This window comes from Cygnus olor, chromosome 11 (genome assembly GCF_009769625.2).
Source record: "Cygnus olor isolate bCygOlo1 chromosome 11, bCygOlo1.pri.v2, whole genome shotgun sequence".
NCBI classification, from domain to species: domain Eukaryota; kingdom Metazoa; phylum Chordata; class Aves; order Anseriformes; family Anatidae; genus Cygnus; species Cygnus olor.
Genome location: NC_049179.1, coordinates 6,284,513 through 6,299,667, shown reverse-complemented (window position 1 = coordinate 6,299,667; position 15,155 = coordinate 6,284,513). Strand labels below are relative to the sequence as shown.

The following is a 15,155-nucleotide window of genomic DNA, read 5'->3' as shown; positions in this document are numbered from 1 at the left end:
GCTGTGCTGTTCTGAAACGACTTTCTCTGCAAAAAAAATCCTTGCTTCTGCAGGAGTGATATGACCTGCTACTGCTCTTAGAATGAGGTTTATTTGCTCCTGTTGTAGCGAATTGTGCATGCGGACATACACTGCTGAAATTCAATCATCAGCTTAGAGGAACAAAGCACCCTATGAATCATGGTGAAAGGGGTAAAATGAAGTTCTCTTTATGCAGGTGGTTCGATGGAGCAGGCAACTTAAATGGCCATCTCTCCCTGTCACTACTTACCACCTGTCCATTTGCTTCTAAGGAAAGTAAAACGAAATTTCTCTCTAATAGTCTTCTTATGTTAGGTCAGTTACGGGTATGCAGCACTAGCTCGTTAGCTTCTGGAGCATCTTGACTAATCTACTTACAGACTGAACTGTTTAAATGAGAACTTGGGTCACAGGAGAGGAAAGAGATCTTACAGCTGAACCACACAAGTGCTGCTCTATTTGGCTCTCAACAGTTCCAGTTCCTGCTGAGGAGCCCAAGATCTTTTTTTAAGCCCAGTTCCACTAATGAAATATGACGCTTTTATTAAATATGTAAAACCGCCCAATTGTCAAGTACATACAACATACAGACAAGACAGCTGAGCAATACTACTTGGCTGCAGGCAGGGATTTGCAAAATCTGAAGAAAAAAAAAAATCCCGCAAGGAATGGCAACAGCCTGCATTGCAGTACACCAACTCCTGCAAAAGTGCACTGTACTTTTCATCTTCCTTCATTGTACCTTACATGAAAGGATCATCTGGAGGGGCAGCTGTTGGCCTCACACCAATTCTAAATAATGGATGGTACCAGCTTTTGTATTCTTCTTTTGTGGAGCCAGTTTGTGTGTCATTTTACGGGCTCCTAGAGCCCAAGGAAATATGATTTGGAGCCAACTCTGGTTCCATGGCTCTGGTTTGCCTAGCTCAGGAAAACACCCGGGCTGTTTCAGATAGGCCATCTGGCTCTCTTGAATGGGTTTATTAGTAACAGGGGAGGTGGGTCTATTAGCTTGGGACAGGAACTCAGAAACAGATGCTTTATTTATGTGTAAAATATGGCTTCAAGCCAAATCGCTAATCATGATTGCCTCTGAAGTGGTTCTAATCATCTGTATGAGACTGTATCGGCTCTTGTGTTGTTTATACAAGCTGGTAGTTTAGAGGTGTTGTGTACCAGATATTTGTAGTCATAATTTCTCCAAACAGGTTAAGGCAAACATTATGAGAATCAGCATATTAATGTGCTCTGTTTCAAATTAGAATTATAAACACACTTTCCTCATTGGAGGCCTAATCTGCTAGGAAGAAGCCAGATGTTTACTGATGGCACCATTATTTAGAAGGACCTATCAAACTAAAACAAATTATTGTTGTTTAACTGGAGGAAAGCCTAGTTTTATATATCAACCTAGTAAAACAGCTCTGTGCTGATACCAACTGAAGTAATTTTTGTTTTTCAGGCAGCAGGCCAAACATGAATTCCACCAGATTTGCAGGTTCCTCTTACTGGCTTTAAGAAAGCAAAGGGAAGCGTGCTTACATTTGAATAACCTGTATGAAATAAATGAATAGAAAAAACACAAGACTGAATGGCAGAAGGGTTTTGGCTTATTTTTACCACAAAATGATTCTTAGACTGAGCAACAAACTGAATTACCTTTTAAGATTTCAGTGAACATTAAAATAAGATTAAAATACAGCTAGACAGTTTTGTGAAAAATGGAACATTTGAACATATTCCGTGTAATTCTCTTCTTTTTTTTTTTTTTTTTTCCGGTGGTTCTAAAGTGTTTCTGAGGAGTGGAAATTATAACTGGCTAATGTATGTGAATGGTAAAAATCATGCTTTTATTTATTAATTATTTGGAGTGTTTTGAAATGATATTTTGTGATAAGAATGTGACAATTACAGCCAGTTTGCCTGTATCTACTGAGGGTTTCTTTCCCAAATGTCTGATTCTGTACCTGCTTTCCTAACAGAAATTTGTGATAAAGGCAAGTATCTGAATCTGTCTCACGATCTTCAGGAAATCTGTCTTCAGTTAGTCTCACAACAGAAAATATTCTCATTTTACACAGCTTTGCATCAAAGTAGCTTTGTTTACTTTCATTAGTCTTTCCTGTTTTGGTAAGCTGAAAAACTGACAATGTGCTTTAGTATTGTATGTAAGACCAGATTCTAAAAATTATTTAAAGACATGCTTATAATACCAAGCTTTTATATTATCATGAAGTTATGGTTTTTGCTGAAGAGGTTGAGCTTCAGAATATGCTTAAAACTTCAGCCAGAATGTTGCTGAGCCAAACACAAGCCTTTGCTCAATACGAGGAAAGAAAGTAATGTAACATATGGATTGTTTCATCATTCTAGTCATCTACAGATGAGCTGGAATATACAAGATAGGTACCACACTGGTATAATTTATATCACGCTGTGTGTTGATATGTAAATTGATACTTTTGGTGTATTTTGATGGACTTGCAGAACTAGCAAATGAAGATAACCTTTATTGGAACCTGTGGGCATGTTAGTGTGGCTGAATTATCAATCTACAAAATGGGTTATTCATAATACTATGAAATACAGAATCAAAATTAGTTTACAGAATCAAAAGTAGTTAGGGAGTAGGTATTTCCTGAAGCAAACCGTGTAATAGAGACAATCCCAAACATTACTGTTATTTGTGCATAGTAGAGAGTCAAACAGTGCCTTTGATTTCCAAAAAGAAAAAAACAGTAGCCTGAAATCTGTGTTTTAGCTGTAGGTAGTAAAACAGTGTTGTAGCTTCTTAGGATGATAGGTGACTTGGAGGAGAAAATAGTAAGTATGCAGTGAAATGAAATATGGCACCATTTGGCTGTATCTGTTGACAGGAGAGTATTGTAGAACTGAGCACTCTCAGTTCTCCCACTGAAATCTTGTTAGAAGTTTGGACTTGCAGGAAAGCATGATAAGCTCTAAGCAAAGCAATATGAGCAATACTGCTCGTAACGCAGCCCTTTTGTGGCTAGCCACAGCAGCCCATGATCTGTGCAAAAATAACTCATGGTTCAAAAACACCTCTACCCACCCAGAGTGTAGAAGCTTAATTGGTAGAAATCCCTGCTGTACCTATCACTCTCCTATCTCTAATCTTACTGGGCACAGTTCTAAAAGCATAGAGACAAAATGAGAAGTTATTTAATTTCTCTTCTGTGCTTCAGAACTTCCTGAGTGTGCGTAGGACCATAAAATAAATAGTAATTCATCTTTTAATTAGCTTGTTCCTCATTTTTGCAGCTACTTTCTTTGACAAGTGCATCATCAATTTGCCTTGATTTTCCAACTGAGGACAACGACACAACTCTATCAAAGTGAGGATCTTTTGCGTTCATGAAGAAGCTGCTTTAGTGTTCCTGGCATTGTCTAGACTGTGAATGCTGTGGTTTGTGTGAAAAGTTATTAATAGCAATGTGGAGTTCTTTATATGTTGGGTATATTAATGGCTGAACTGAGTTCTCCATGTGTTCAGTTCATAAGGAGTTCAATGACATTTATATCTTCATAATGAAATGAGGGTGTAAACTATTCCTTTGATTAGCAGTAGCATCAGACAGAAAATAGTTGAAAAGTAAAAATATAACTGAGGTCTTTATTAAGACTATCTCAAAACTTTGCTTTCTTAATTAGCATGTCCTCTTTAGTTAGATATTTGGTTAGGTGGTATATCTTTTGTTCAGGAGTCAAGAGAAGTATCAGGAAGTAACTGTGAGGCCAAATTCAATGGTCCTGCCCAGAGAAAAGCTCACACTGACACATGTTCAGTAGACACCACAGAATTTGTCCAAGAAGGAAGGAATTTTACCTTCATAGGCTGGAAATGTCTAATTAAGAGCCCAAGTAGGTGTTCTTTGAAGTCAGTTGGGGCTACTCATGGAGAGAACAACCATTCAGCGTAAGTAAAGGTGTCTGGCCCCCCAAAATTTTTAACATATGTAGTACTGTGTTAAAATAATATGAGAATTAAACACAGAACAAATGCAGTGTTTCAGTTAATGAGTCTATTATGCCTTATTTCCCTTGGAAACTTGTAATTATAAATAATTACCTCAAATCTGCTGCTAATCCATTTGAGCTTAGAAAAGACATGAATTTGAAAAAGTTAATTTTCTGCTGCTATGTTATTATATTTGAATATTGAAATATTCAACTGAGTGACTGAAAACAACTGAATGACTTTGTGCATATATCTTCAAACTCATGTCAAGCTCTCACTGTGCTACATTCAGTTGCTGTTGAGCAAAAAATTTGTTTTAAAAAAAAGTAAAAATATATCAGGGAGTGAATAGGGAGACTTCATATTTGCATTGGCTTGAAAATAATGCTCTAAGATGTATTTCCAAATTGCATTAAGCAGTGATTAAGTTCCTCCTTTTCTGTATACTAAAAGAGCATATGGAAGTGAAAATTGTACCATTTCACCAATTCTCAAACAAAATGTTTTTGACTGAACTTTAGAACCTCCAGCTGTCATGTCAGTTTCCATAGAATCACAGAATGTCCTGAGTTGGAAGGGACCCCTGAGGATCAAGTCCAATTCCTGGCTCCACACAAGTCAACCTAAAAGTTAAACTTTATTTCTAAGAGTGTTGTCCAAGTGCTTCTTGAACACTGGCAGGCCTGGGGCCATGACCACTTCCCTGGGGAGCCTGTTCCAGTGCCTGACCATCCTCTCAGTGAAGAACCCTTTCCTGATATCCAGTCTGAATTTTCCCCAACACATCTTTAAGCCACTTCTATCCAACGTCTTGCTTGCTGGTCTAGGAGAGACTATGTTTTTAAGAGTACTTGACAAGAAAGGAAATATTCTAGCAAGCAAATGATTATACTAAATCCAGGATGGGTGTAAATCTGTGTGACTACAGACCATTTACATTAGCTGAACAAATATCCTTATGGTATAACAACATGGACCAGTTATTTCACCTCCATTCATTCAGAATGGTAGTACTTAGTTTGGGAGCTCAGTAGTTTTAAAAAGTATCACAGAATTGAACAGTCCTAGCAATTACAAGCTGTACAGAAAGAAATCTATTTCATAATGAAATCACAGGGAAAATAATTAAGTGATGCCGGCCTGAGAGTTGTCATAAGACTTTACCCTGTCTAATGCATATGTGAGTGTAGCTCTCTAGCAACTTTTTCAAAAGGTTCTTTAATTGTTTAGCAGTTGTATTTCCATTTTTACAGTGGCTGTGAAGAAGAAGAATTAGTATTTATGAAGGTATGCCCTGTGACATAACTGGACATAAGAGTTAAACTTAACAGTGCATTGTTTTCTTGTAGCTGCTAAGCCACTGTTTCCCTTAATTGCTGCAGATTGGCCCTGTCCTGGAAGGTGAATAAGTTCCTTGAAGGAGTGTCAGGAAAAGCTGCAAGAATGACACCATAGCAAACTGTGTCTAGTATTGCCTGTATGTAGTCTTTCAGGATCTGTGTTCTCCTGCAGCTTTTCCTCCAGGTCCAGCACAGATGATGTCCTGGAAAGGAAGCAATCCACTGATAAAGGTCTGGGCTGTATAATCAACTGCATGGAAAGTTAACCATGGTGAATGAAGACAAAAACAGTGGCATCCAACTATTACACCTACAAACTCTAGTTTATTTTAATTCACAGCAAGGTCTGTGCTACCTACAACTGAGCCAAATTGTCTCTAAATACTGTTTTGTGACAGTGTACTTCCGTGACTGTGGCCTGTGGTGCGTAATTTTACCGTCTGGCACTGTGATCTATTCTTTATCCTAAATAAATGCTAAATATTTGTGGAGCAGATGTTATAAACACAAATATATGCTCTTTGCTTCTATTTATTTCTGTAGAATAGCCTGATTTGAGTCTTGAGAGGTCTTGTCAAAGACTCACTGTTGAGTTTGTTTTCTGTGCTGCTTAAAAGCTAGAAAGTCATCATACTTATGAAATGGATGCAGTGAGAATAGAGCTTAGACAGTTCCCTCTTGACCTAGAAGATAGTTTGGAGTTATTTCATAGGTTTTAAAAACCAGTTATGATAATGATATGAGTCTTAGCTTTGCTGCTCTTGAATGCATTGTAGGATTGCAAAGTAGTGCCCTCATTAGGTTTTAATTTCTACCCTGACTTCCAGCTAGCTGCAGGAGCTGCCAGCTATGTACTGCATTTCTAGCAACTACTGCCCTGAAGACAGGAAATAGATTAGGGGAATCCAATCCGGGTACCCAGGGAGAAATCTCACTTCAGTCACACCAGCTGTGTGGAGCTTCTAAGACAGAACAGGCTGATTTTGGTACTGTATTAATTGTTGGTGTGCCACATGGAAAATGTTATTATGGGAAGAAATGTGTTATTATATAGACAGGTGAGGAAAAGCTTGAGCTGGTCTAAGTTTCTGTGTTGTTCTGCTGCTCTTTCTTGTTGTCTCACACACATTCATCTGTCAGCCTTTAACTCTTTGTGGCAACAGGCAGAGGAAAAGTCAGAGATGGTAGTTCTGTGGCCTTCACTTACTACTAGCCAGTGTCTCACATGGCAAAGCTCTCATCTAATGTTGACATGAATATTTGTTACAGTACTTTATCTCTGAATATAGGAAACCATCGGAACAGTGTGCCAGACTGTGAATGCTTAGAACTTTTGTTTGCACGGATCTCCAAGTATTTGCTTGTGCTTTTCTCCAACTTCTTTCCCATGCAGATGGGAAATTTTGTGAGGCTCATGGGGTTTTGTTTTATTTTGTCTTTTATTGTTTGTAATTATTTTTAATGCCCTCCTTCAGAACTCCGAACTACTTCAGAACAAGTCCAAAAGTAGCTCTCTATTAGGTTAAGAGGGGGATGATGGTGGGAGAGTAGGTTATACTGTAGGAGAAAAGATTAGCAGTTAATTAGCTGCTAATCCTTAGTAGTAAGCGAAAGTTCTTGATGTATACATCGTCTCCTCGATAACATAGTGCAGATCATATACATACTCCCAGTAAAAGGTTAACTTTAACTTAAATATAGTTGTATTATTTGTAATTTTCCTCAAAGCACTTCTGCAAGTAATTTCTCTAATCACTATGTTGACATTATATGTTCAGTTAATTCCAGTATGATATTTGCAGGAAGACAAGTATTGTGGTTAGGGATTGACTGCACTGGAATCTCATCTCCCACCAGTGATGTTTCTCCAGTATTTCCAAATAGTAGGTATTGATGGTAGAGTTGATGTATTTTTTACCTCTCATAGTGGCTTTACATCTGTGCATTTGGATTTTATTTATTTATTCATTTTTCAATAACTAAACTGTAGTTAAGGTACAAGACTGCCAGGAAAGTAGCCCACCCTGTTTTGCAGACTGACTACTCCAGCATTCTTGATTCCTGCGTGCAGAGAAGTACTGTTGTATTAAGATATAGACAGAAACAGCATGGATGCTAATCTGAAGTTCTTGTGCCAAGTTGCTGTCCATGAAGTTTCTTTAATAAAGATATTTGGAAATTCCACTCTGTATAAAATGTCTTTTTTCAAGGAAGAAATTCTTGAATGGGAGTTCTTACCCCTCCACAAACTTTTGTGATATTTTTTAGTAGTTACTTGGATCTTTTTCGGAGTTTCCTTATTTTGCTTTGCTCCCTGATGTGTTCTTGTGGAAAAATCAGACTCCAAATGCCTTCTCTGCCTCGGGTGGCCTTGGATATGCAAATCTGTCTTGAATAGCAGAGGAGTTGATAACTCTGGCCTACAGCTCTCACACAAAGGAGACAGATTTGTCTTCTTTACCCCCTGTTTGTCTCCTCAGGAACTCTGTTCTTGGTTGACAATATAAAGCAAAACGAAGAGAAAAACAAAAAGCCTGCTCTAAGCAAAAGCAAGAGAAAGGGGAGTAGGGAAAGAAAAAGCACTGCTTGTGTCTCGACCATATAAATTGCTTACTGCAATTTTTTGATATGTTTCTCTTACTGTTTTACTCTCATTAGTGAAAGTGAGGAGTAAAGTATTTGTCAGATTCTCCACGTTTCCCCATTGTCATTGGATTTGTCACAATATGTCACTGCAGAACAAATGTTTCAGAAGGGTCCTGAACAACTTTTACTGAAAAAGGTATGAAGTGTGTTATCTCCAATATGCTAATATGCTAGAGAAAAGGGAAACACTATTGTGGATGTATCTGGAAGAAAAGGAGGCTATTGTAGACATATAGAAGAAAAACAAACCTGTCTTGATTAGCAGATATGTTTAATCGATGGCAGCCTTTTCTTAGTCAATTAGTTTGCTATTTAAAGCTTTAAATGTTCAATTAGTGGGTTAATCCTTCTTGTAGGTTTTTACCCTTCATTAGCTGGCAATTGACGTATTTGTTTATCTTGATTTTCTTAAAGTATGTGGTTAAAAGAAATGGGTATTAATTTTTTGAATAGTAATAAAAGATCAAAGCTTTTCATAGTGAATTGCCAGAAAAGGTGCTATAATACATGTTTCACAGCAATGCACCTAGTAAAAATTTCTAAGCTAGTTAGTGACCAGCTATTCCACACCTTTTATGTATCCCTGGGTAAATGCAGTAGCTAGTAAAAACAGTACTACCAACAGCTGTAAATTACTACTATTTCTTTAACTGATCCATTTTATAGTATAAATGAGAACTGCAATACCATAATTAGGAAACTGAAACTGGAAAGGACTGTTGCTTGTGTAACGCAAAAACCTCTACAAAAGTTCAGCAGAGAGAATTTTTGATGTAGCAGGAGTGTTAACAACTGCACTAAATTAGAAGCTGCCTATGGAATCCATAATAAAACAGACAGTGAGGCTTCAAACAGAATTTCCATGACTGAGTATGCCTACGTTCCAGAGCCATCTCTGTTTTTTGCTTTATAACCTTCATTCTTTCCAATTTCCTTTTTCTGAGTTTGTATTTTAATAAACAATAATGCAATAAAAGGGTTCTCTGATGTTAATGATGTATATGCATTGCTCAACAACAAGGGCTTTTTAAAATTAATTAATAGCTTAGTATGAAAAATGAATTAATTGCTGCAGCAGGAGGCCAGTGAGTCTGTAGGAGTTTTAGACTTACCCAGAAAATTGATGATTTGTGAGCAGCAGAAATAGAAGTTTCATTATGCTGCCCTACATAGGTGCTTCAGATGTGATTCCAGGGAGCGTCCACTGGACAAAATGTACCTCATTTCATTCCAGTTGCTCTTTTGTATCTAAAAAGCAGTTCTCTGAGCTTAAAGAAAATGTTCAGAGTGAAGTTTTTGTTTTGTTTGTGTGTTAGTTTGTTATTTCTTATTTGTGTAGAGGCGTCTTCACCAGGGTCCTTCCACTCCATTTTCAGACTCTTTTTGTGCTTGTTTTGGTGTTCTTTGCTAGACTCCTGTCAACAATTTGTCAGAAGTCTTTGATCCCGGTCAGATGTAGCTTGAGTGTTATTTTTATGTCTGTAAAACGTATCCCTAGAGACTGCAATTTTCTTTACTTCACTGAACATTGTTTCCCTTTCTCCTTAACTCACTGGTGTGTACCTTTTCAAGGCTTGAAAGTTCCTTGTTGATGCGTATATAAGGATGTATACACAAATTCCTGTTTCCATCCAGAGTTACTTTTTCTGAAAGCCTCAACTCAGCTGCTATCAACTGCACAGCCAGTTTTTCCTTGCTGCCGCCTTCATAGTTTCAGGCTGTCCATAGGGTAGGACTGTACTAGGGCAGTTCTTTGGGAGAAGGAGTCTAATTCCCTCCCCCTCCCCCCCCCCCTTTTTTTTTTAAGGCAATCTTTATATTAAATAGAATCAGACAAGACCAGGAACAGCAACAGGAGCACAGCCCTGCTACACATGGAAAGCAGTTGCCCAGAAGTCTGCCTGCTCTGGAGGATGGAATATGGTAAAGCGAGCCCTCCTCTGTGCTCCAGAGTCAGGAGCAACACATCTGTGAAGGCTGTTGTGCTGTTATCAAGCAAATGAGCCTTTAGGATGGATTTCTTGAAAGGCTCAAAATTTCTTGAAAGATTCTTGAATCTTTTCAAGAAACATTTGCTATTCAAAGGTTTGGTGCTGTGACTTCAGGAATAGGGAAAACAGCACTGGTCAGAAAAATTGAGGCAAGTAGGAGCTGTAATTGTCTTCAACACGTATTTCAGTTAGATTTAATAGGATGTGTATTTTATGTTAGCTGAATGTTAATTTTTAGATAAACATTTATTGCTGTTTAACAACTTTGTAATAGACGTGAATATATAGCAGAGATGTTACATTTCTTTTATTTCTTAATAAATATATTTTAGATAATCAATGAGAACTTAATGTGCAATTACTGTCTTATTAAATCTAAATTGAATGTGTGGTTTAGAAAACAGAGAGCTGTGGCTCCAGCAGTCACATGTCTGCCTGCTTTGCTGCAGATGCTATAAACCTGATTTTATCAACAGTGACTTGACATGAAATTCAAGATTTTTAAAAAGCTGCCTCATTTCCCTGCTGAAGCTAGTTGCGAGTTTATTGCTCTGTCCTTAGCTACTAGTGAGGCTTTGATTAAGTTTTCTATGTAGTCAGCTGCAAAGAAGTGCTTTTGTCTTGGTAGAGTATGAAATTCAAGCTTGTGATGGTTAATGAGTGCTCTTGCAAAAGTGTCTGCTTTGCTGGAAAGTTGAAGGTAGGTAGTTGCTCCTGACAGCTGGGACAAACTGCTTACAAGCAGAAAAGTTATATACTTTTTTTGTGGGGGAAGTTTGATAGTAAGATCCTTCCTTCCTTCCCTCTCTTCCCTGTTTCTTTAGGGCATAGTGTTTTTACAAGGGAGACTATGTACTAAAGAGAGAGATTGAACAGGATTGGTTTATGGAAATAATTCAGTGCCAAGTCATTATAATAGTGTTACTTATTTTAAGTCTCTTGTCCTATGAGATGCGTCATTGAACATAGTGAATAAGGCCATAAGCCACAAATGAGTTTGTTTCACAAGTTCTAGAACTACCCGGAAAAGACAGACTGAAGATCCCATGAAGATTTCATAGAACAGGTGGACTTCCTCTGTGTGTCCTCAGTGAGCTGCAAACTCACCAATGTGAGTATGTATGTATAGACTGGCGTATAGACATTATCCTGTCTGTATTCAAGCTTTAGATAGGGTTGAATCCAAACAGCTGGGGATAGATACAAAGCTACTACTGAAAAGCTGTTTTTGAATAGGAATGACTATCTATTCAAATACAAACCATCTGGGAAAGCAGCTGACAAATATTCAGCAAAGGTAGTTCCTGCTTTCATTGGGTAGTGTCTTATTAAGAAGTGCCTGAATAAAGACAGTGGAAAGTTGTAAAAAGGCAAGAGATCTCTAACTTCATTTAGTAAACAGAAGTTGGGGTTGTGAATTCTTCTAGGGAGAAGCAACCTAGAGTGAAGGGTCACTTCCAGGAAATCAGTTTTTGTAAAGGTTTATTTCTTACAGCTAAAAACTAGGGCAAGGATGTGGTGCCTACATCAACTATGAGTCTCCTAAAAAGCTCATTTGTAAACCGAAAACTCATGGTTGAGGTTTTGTGAGCTATGGAAAGAGCCCAAAGACTCAAGTCATGGGATCTGGGCTGCGAGTTCATACAGTGCTGCAGAAGACAGGAGATCTGCACTACAGCAGGGGGGCCCAGAACCTGAAAAGAGCTTTAGTGCCTTTTTCTTGGTCTCGGCTGCAGAGACGGAAGATAGTGAGTAGACTCACAGAGCAGCCAGCAAGTGACTAGTGGGATGTACTATTAAATTTGCAGATATAGCTGTTTAATCAGTGTGCAGTATAGTACAATGGCTAGAAAGGTAAGGTTGACCTGTCCTGAGATATATGACTTTTTTGGTTAATTACTTCTTTCTGTATTGTGCTTATCTTCTTGTTCTGTACTATCTCCCTATTAATTCTGGTTTCATAATTAGGTCATCACCTATTCTTATATGTTCAGATTAAAGCTCTCATGTAGTGTAGGATCATTCTTGACCTTTTAAATAACCTCTTTTAATAATTTGGCAGTGAATGAGTAAACAGTAATGAGTTTACTGTGCTTCTTTCTTTGCACTCAACTTCATTTGATGCACTGAGGCTTAGTGAAGAAGGCCAATTATTTTTGAAGTCATACTAATTAGTAAAAAGGCCATGCCCCCATGGTTAGTGATCTGAATCAGGTATTATTCTCCATCTCCTTTGCCACTCCAAGAGGCACTGCTCTCTTGCATAAACTGGGAGAAACGTATCATGAATTCTGAACTAAAGGCATCCCTGGTAGAAGCACATCACAATTGCTAGAACAGCAGTAGAGATTAATATGTCCCTTTATGTTGCCAAAAGACCACAGTGTATGGATAAATCTGGGTAGAGGTAACTCTTCTGGAGAGCGGTAATAGTGTAAACACATGCACATCGTGGAGTAATGACACAGCTGTTTAGCTAGCTAGATGAAGGTCCATACCTCCTGCAGGAACTAGATGTGGCATACCCTTGTAATTCAAGAAAGATGTTGAAAAGATAGCACAACTGGGAACTTTTGAAATAGGGACATTTTGGTCCTTAAACAGAAATATTTTCACTTGGAATATGTACAGTTGAGATGTTTAACCAGTTTCTAAGCTCTGTCAACTTCTCAATGCTTAAGCTACTTCTGCAGCCACCTGTTGTTTAGATCAGGTTAGTACAGATGTGATAGAACAAGGATCTCATTGAAAATTAACTGCTAGTTTTCATCTTCCACTGTGTGCAGGTGGAGTCAGCAGGGAGAATTTGAAAGGCTGAAATTAGACAGCTATAACATTTCGGAGGCATAAAGTTTTCACATATGTTAGAGATGAAACCAATTTGTTTCTGACACACTTTCAAACAATGAATTGAATGAGCCAAATGTAAAAGGAAGTATCTGTTTGACTTTACTGCAAGGCTGACACGTATCTAGATAAGAGTATATGCCCTCTGTGGCTAAAACAACCACAGCAGTATCCTTCTTGTATGATTTACAATAAATCAAAGCAGCACAACACAGGTGTTAAGACAAAACTGGTGAGTCTCAGAGACAGTACTATGACCTCCTGTCATCTGGGATGGGATAACCTGAGCTATAAGAATAACAGAATACTTAGTCTAGGCTAAGGTAATGTGAAATTTTACCCATATTTTCTCCTTCCAACAAAAGACACATAAGGGTATATATGCTTATTGGTAAAATCAGTTGCAACAGGCCTGGCCTATCCTTTAATAGCATAGGGGAAAAGTGACTGCAGTCCCACTAAGAAGGTGGGTCCTTCTTGTGTAAGGTTTTGGTTGCTTTGTATGCTGAACTAGCTATGCTAATTTGTCTCACTGCTTTTTTAAACAGCTGTCTTGTGCATGTGTGATTTAAAAAGAAATGCTTATAAAGGTAGTGGATTTGCTACTCTTAACAGTTATTTTAAAATTTTATCAGTATATTATTCTACTTCCTTGTTTCCTTTTTGCTCACATTACAGATAGAGTTTTGAAAGCCTCTTGAAAATGTTATCCTGCTGATGTTAAAAAATAGTTTGTTCTCAACATCCATGGCTATTCTAGTTTATGAAAGTGAGGCAAAAATAAGTCCATTTTTCTTAAAGATGGAATCAAATATATGTCATTCCCTCTCATTATTTATAGGTCTGTTTTTCTTAGCAGCTGCAATAAGAGAGATGGGAGAAGTGTAGTCCACTGGCTTCACTTTCAAGGGATACATTTTCTCAGACGTTGATGACTTGTGGCCCTGGTGCCAAGGTGTGTCTGTCAGCAGCTCTGATGTGTCTATGTTGGCAGCTTGTGACCTCTGAGCCCTGAAAGGATTCTATCATGGAAATAAATCTCAGTGAACTTCACAGACAGGATCCCATAGCAATTCCTCCGATCTAGAAAGTCCATCTTGATCAAACTCTACACTGGAAGATTCTGTGCTTTGGTATTACTGTCTCAAAATGCCCCTGTAGCTTTTGAGAGAGACAGTATTTTTCATGATTGCTTCCTGCCTTAAGAAGCTTGCAGTGTGCAGTCAAACAGCTTCATGATTCTTGTTGAAATGTGGTAGCTTAGATTCCTGTAGCTCTTTTGACAGGACAGGGCTGTCAAAATGGGGGGCAAGACTGTCAGCCTCAAGAAAGGACCAGAACAGAGAAACTATGAGGAGGCTTATCTTTTTCCATCTAGCTAGCTGCTTGTACTAGTGTGGACTCCATCCTCTTGTTTTCTTTCCTACCCATGTGCTTGTATGGGGCAGGTGGACCCCTGTCCTTTTCAGCAATGAGTCATAATGTAAGCAGGGCAGAGCAGAGGGACAAAGAAGACCTTGTTCTCTTTTACTCCACTGTGTGATTAAGAAAAATATGTGACAGTCTAGCCACAAGCCCCTATTGTTTGTTGAGTACTCAGAGATGCATAGAAGCTCTCCAGCAGGCAAATCCAGCTTGTGATCCTATTGTAAGCCCAGTTTCCTGTTTGTTTGAAGGCATTTCCCATATTTATGTACATTTTGAATACCAATAAAGACCCCAAAGTGAAACTGTAAGCCAGCATCGTTTGCTGGGTCAATCTTATTCCTTGTTCTAGATTCCTCCTGAGTTGAAGTTCAATGAATTAGTAGTTATATTGCTCATGACTGCTTATCATTCCAGCTCCAAAATGTGATTTAAGTTTTGTGGTATATCTTACACCTTGATGCAGCAGTCAAGAGATAAAACAGATGCTTCCTAGGCCATGCTGAAATGTAAATGAACAGGAATGTGGGGGGGGATCTAAGTTCTTGCCTCTTTAAATTTTTATTATTTCCCATCCAAGCTTACTGTTTTTGTTTAATCTTGCCATTCCTTTTCTTCTTCATTGTGTGCTCTTGTTCTTAGGGATATGCAAACTTTATTAGTCAGCTCAGCTTTCAAGCTCTGTGCGTTTTTGTGTTTGAGAATTGGGAATCAGGTACTTTTACAGTTAGCCTAAGGGGAGAGCTGGGCAGGAGGAGCCTTTATGAATAATCAGGGTTGACATCTCCAACGTTGTTCCTTCATTATAAATATTGTTAAAGGAGCTGTGACCACCATGGGCTCAAACAGAACAGAGCATGGAGTGGAAGAAAAAGACAGCCTTTGATATCTGCTCTCTACTAGTTA

General features: G+C 38.3%; 1 long non-coding RNA gene across 1 annotated transcript in view; it reads left to right on the top strand.

Annotated features, from left to right (window-relative positions):
- The first annotated feature begins 2,598 nt into the window (after positions 1-2,598).
- LOC121076169 overlaps positions 2,599-15,155 on the top strand; it is a 96,095-nt gene continuing 83,538 nt past the window's right edge. Inside the window, exon 1 of the long non-coding RNA XR_005823372.1 lies at positions 2,599-3,436. This is a non-coding gene — a long non-coding RNA (uncharacterized LOC121076169). The remainder of the gene's footprint in view (positions 3,437-15,155) is intronic.